The following is a 5724-nucleotide window of genomic DNA, read 5'->3' as shown; positions in this document are numbered from 1 at the left end:
ATTACTACGTTCCCCAACACAAGGATGGGCCTAAACTAGGCTGATTTGAAGATCCTGAATTCCCGCCCGAACCAGTCGGCGCAATATCCGAGGCAGGACCCTCCAGAGATGAACGCTGTTGGATCACCGACGAGCTCACCGTGCCAAAAACAATCGGCGGTGAAGCCAAGGTCCAATTAAGGTTTTCTGGGGGTGTCGGATGAATAACCACACGCTCACTATCAGGAAGCTCATAACCAGCACTTTCCGTGGCAGCAATGCAATCAGCAGACACATGATATCTATACCCTTTACACACATCATAATTTTGAAACATAGCATAATGGCTGACTTAACAGGAGGATTATGCATTGCAAGAAGTCCCAAGGTCGCGCTACGTTTGGAGGGGCTAACCAAAACCCATTCAACATCACACTCTTTCTTCCAAATTTTGAACTCACGATACCAATTCAGACCCCCATTACCCCACAAATGAAAATAGCATTTGAATTGGGGGCAGGAATAGGATCTAGTATCAACAATGTGAAAACCAACATCCTTGCATGAAACATTAAAACTAAATACCTTGTCAGCAATGTATGAAACCCATAGATCAATGGCCGAACCACCCAATGCAGATTCAAGAGTTGCGGCCACATAATCCTCATTGAGCCTGAAATCATGCCTACTGAACGAAACCGCAAGGGTGAAAGCCCCTCGATCAGCCTCAGGATGAACGGTGAGGCCAGAAGCCTTGTAGATCTCATCAGCAAAAACTCTACCCTTGGAGAAATCCAAGCCAAGGGTAGATCCAGTCGAGGGATCCCTCTCCAAAGACATGAGGAGAGAGATCTTGGAGCGCCGAACAATATGAGTGGATTGGATCACCAAATTAGTGGTGAGAAGTGGAGATCGCCGGGGAGCTAGGGTTTAGGGGTGGGTGGGTGGAAGGGGGCGCCATGCGTTGTTGTTCTGAAGAATATCAAGTTGATGAAGGAGCGCCAACGTTGTTGGGGTCGTTTGTTGATGTAGGGCCTGCCGCGGTGTCATCCAAGTCTTCATGCTCATCAGTTTAGCAAGAATGATGTGATTGACATGACCCATCCGTTAGCTTAGCACTATGATCGTTTAGTTTATTGCTATTGCTTTCTTCATGACTTATACATGTTCCTATGACTATGAGATTATGCAACTCCCGAATACCGGAGGGAACACTTAGTGTGCTATCAAATGTCACAACGTAACTGGGTGATTATAAAGATGCTCTACAGGTGTCCCCGATGGTGTTTGTTGAGTTGGCATAGATCGAGATTAGGATTTGTCACTCCGATTGTCGGAGAGGTATCTAGATCTCTGGGCCTCTCGGTAATGCACATCACTATAAGCCTTGCAAGCAATGTGACTAATGAGTTAGTTGCGAGATGATGCACTACGGAACGAGTAAAGAGACTTACCTGTAACGAGATTGAACTAGGTATGATGATACCGATGATCGAATCTCGGGCAAGTAACATACCGATGACAAAGGGAACAACGTATGTTGTTGTGCGGTTTGACCGATAAAGATCTTCGTAGAATATGTAGGAACCAATATGAGCATCCAGGTTCCACTGTTGGTTATTGACCGGAGAAGTGTCTCGGTCATGTCTACATAGTTCTCGAACCCGTAGGGTCCGCACGCTTAACGTTCGATGACGATTGGTATTATGAGTTTATGTGATTTGATGTACCGAAGGTTGTTTGGAGTCCCGGATGAGATCACGGACATGACAAGGAGTCTCGAAATGGTCAACACATAAATATTGATATCTTGGACCATGTTGTTCGGACACCGGAAGTGTTCCGGAGAGTTTCAGATAAAACCGGAGTGCCGGAGGGTTACTGGAACCCCCCCCCCGGGAAGTTAATGGGCCACCATGGGCCTTAGAGGAGAGAGGGCCGACCAGGAGGTGGCGCGCGCCCCCCAGTCCGAATTGGATAAGGGGTGGGCGGCGCCCCCCTCCTTCCTTCTCTCCCCTTCCTCCTTCCTTCCCCTCCTTGTTGGATAGCAAAGGGGGGCGACCTACTCCTAGTAGGAGTAGGATTCCCCCCCTTGGGCGCGCCCCTTGTGGCCGGCCGGCCCCCTCCCCTCCTTTATATATGGGGGAGGGGGCACCCCATAGACACACAAGTTGATCTCTTAGCCATGTGCGGTGCCCCCCTCCACAGTTTTTCACCTCGGTCATATTGTCGTAGTGCTTAGGCGAAGCCCTGCGTCGGTAACTTCATCATCACCGTCACCACGCCGTCGTGCTGACGAAACTCTCCCTCAGCCTCAACTGGATCTAGAGTTCGAGGGACGTCACCGAGCTGAACGTGTGCAGATCACGGAGGTGCCGTGCGTTCGGTACTTAATCGGTTGGATCGCGAAGACGTTCGACTACATCAACCGCGTTACTAAACGCTTCCGCTTTCGGTCTACGAGGGTACATGGACACACTCTCCCCGCTCGTTCTTATACTTCTTCTAGATAGATCTTGCGTGGTCATAGGAATTTTTTTGAAATACTACGTTCCCCAACACATAGTTCACGATCCAGTAAACAAAAGTGCACATAAACATAAAGACAAATATAGTCTATCAACTTTCATTTTCTCTTCGGTCATTTGTCATATTGTGAACATTGGCTTCTTTGTTGCTGTTGTCACGCGATGATTCATCGATGCCACCACCTCCACCAAAGCTACCTCGCATGTCACCCATGTTATCATCATAGCCACATCCCATGGCACCCATGTTACCACCAAAGTCATCTCCCATGGCAGCCATCATACCACCAAAGCCATCTTTCATGACACCCATTGTGTTACCAAAGCCACCTCCCATCATGTTTATGAAAGCCGCCCAATTCTCCCCCCATGCCACTCATTCCTCTTCCCATGTCGCTATTGAAGGAAATATGCCCTAGAGGCAATAATAAAGTATTATATATTTCCTTATGATAAATGTTTATTATTCATGCTAGAATTGTATTAACCGGAAACATAATACATGTGTGAATACATAGACAGACAGAGTGTCACTAGTATGCCTCTACTTGACTAGCTCGTTAATCAAAGATGGTTATGTTTCCTAGCCATAGACATGAGTTTTCATTTGATTAACGGGATCACCTCATTAGGAGAATGACGTGATTGACTTGACCCATTCCGTTAGCTTAGCACTCGATCGTTTAGTATGTTGCTATTGCTTTCTTCATGACTTATACATGTTCCTATGACTATGAGATTATGCAACTCCCGTTTACCGGAGGAACACTTTGTGTGCTATCAAACATCACAACGTAAATGGGTGATTATAAAGGTGCTCTACAGGTGTCTCCAAAGGTACTTGTTGGGTTGGCGTATTTCGAGATTAGGATTTGTCACTCCAATTATCGGAGAGGTATCTCTGGGCCCACTCGGTAATGCACATCACTATAAGCCTTGCAAGCATTGTGACTAATGAGTTAGTTGCGGGATGATGTGTAACGGAACGAGTAAAGAGACTTGCCGGTAACGAGATTGAACTAGGTATCGAGATACCGACGATCAAATCTCGGGCAAGTAACATACCGGTGACAAAGGGAACAGCGTATGTTGTTATGCGGTCTGACCGATAAAGATCTTCGTAGAATATGTGGGAGCCAATATGGGCATCCAGGTCCCGCTATTGGTTATTGACCGGAGACGTGTCTCGGTCATGTCTACATAGTTCTCGAACCCATAGGGTCCGCACGCTTAACGTTACGATGATAGTTTTATTGAGTTTTGATGTACCGAAGGAGTTCGGAGTCCCGGATGAGATCGGGGATATGACGAGGAGTCTCGAAATGGTCGAGACGTAAAGATCGATATATTGGACGACTATATTCGGACTTCGGAAAGGTTCCGAGTGATTCGGGTATTTTTCGGAGTACCGGAGAGTTACGGGAATTCGTATTGGGCCTTAATGGGCCATACGGGAAAGGAGAGAAAGGCCTCAAAAGGTGGCCGCACCCCTCCCCATGGTCTGGTCCGAATTGGACTAGGGAAGGGGGGCGCACCCTTCCTTCTTTCTCCTTCCCCCTTCCCTTCTCCTACTCCCACAAGGAAAGGAGGAGTCCTACTCCCGGTGGGAGTAGGACTCCCCCCTATGGCGCGCCTCTCCCCTTGGCCGGCTGCCTCCCCCTTGCTCCTTTATATACGGGGGCAGGGGGCACCCCAGAGACACAACAATTGATCCTTGAGATCTCTTAGCCGTGTGCGGTGCCCCCCTCCACCATATTACACCTCGATAATACCGTTGCAGAGCTTAGGCGAAGCCCTGCGTCGGTGGAACATCATCATCGTCACCACGCCGTCGTGCTGACGAAACTCTCCCTCAACACTCGGCTGGATCGGAGTTCAAGGGACGTCATCGAGCTGAATGTGTGTAGAACTCGGAGGTGCCGTACGTTCAGTACTTGATCGATCGGATTGTGAAGACGTACGACTACATCAACCGCGTTGTGATAACGCTTCCGCTGTCGGTCTACGAGGGTACGTGGACAACACTCTCCCCTCTCGTTGCTATGCATCACCATGATCTTGCGTGTGCGTAGGAATTTTTTTGAAATTACTACGTTCCCCAACAGCTATCCATGACACTCATTCCTCCTACCATGCTACCCATCAAGTTCCTCATGGCCATGGTCTTCTTTGCTAACATTTCCTCGCGACAAAGCTCAACATATGCCTTTTGCTTCGCGTCGAGACCACCTGTGTTCATGAAAATAAAATTTCCCTCTTTCTTCTCCGCCACCTTTTAGCTCTTCGGCCGCCACCTTCCTTTCCTCTAGCTCCACCTTTCCGCTCCTCGGTCACCGTCCTCTTCTCCTCAGCCGTCGCTTTCCGCTGCTCGCCCTCTCCTCCATTTCTTTCAATTTCAAGAGTATTTTTTCGGCATACTCTTTTCTTGCAATGACAATGGCTTCGAATCCTTCTTTAAGATCATTGTCTCTAGCCTTTGATCCATCTTGTTTCCTTCCATCGGGCCTATGTGTTTTGGCAACTGAGTGAGGAGGGGAGGAGGAACCGAGTGAGGAGTAGGGCTCCTCCCCTCCTCACTGCCATCATCGTCATCATCACGATCAACAACTAGGATCTTCCTCCTAGGTACTTCAAAAGCTTCCTGATTCTTCCACTTCTCCTCATCTCGAGCTCTTTGTAACAAAGTTGGAAAGTGAACGGTTTTCCTTTCATCTTATTCTTATCCTCGTTCTTTGCTCTTTCTTGGAAGAAACCTTGAGCAAGCATGAGCTACATAAACAATAAGAAACTCAGTTAATTAGGAACATATGCATAGAAAGCATTTAAATGTAGCAAGCAATTACCATGTCTGTTTCATTGCAACCATTTGAATTCATGCGATCAACATTGGCCAAGCAACCCGCACATTTTTGACATTCGACTTTTATAGTGGACAACCGGTGCCGAATAGAATCCGGCGATCGATAATGACCGCTTGTGTTCTTAATAAAAAAATTCTTTGATGCGCTTTCAATATGTGCTAGCCGATTGGTCACTTATGATGGAGGCACCGATAGAGACTCGCTTCCAAGCCATACATATCAACACATCTTTGGTGTTCAAATAGTTTGTGATTATTCCCTTCAAAGTCCCAACAAAGCCCTCGTCTTCCATGTCAAGATTCTCATCATCATATGACGTATCATATTCGTGGGATGGAAAATCTTGAGAAACAAAA

Source organism: Triticum aestivum, chromosome 1D (assembly GCF_018294505.1).
Source record: "Triticum aestivum cultivar Chinese Spring chromosome 1D, IWGSC CS RefSeq v2.1, whole genome shotgun sequence".
Taxonomy (NCBI): domain Eukaryota; kingdom Viridiplantae; phylum Streptophyta; class Magnoliopsida; order Poales; family Poaceae; genus Triticum; species Triticum aestivum.
This window is presented reverse-complemented; position numbering follows the sequence as displayed.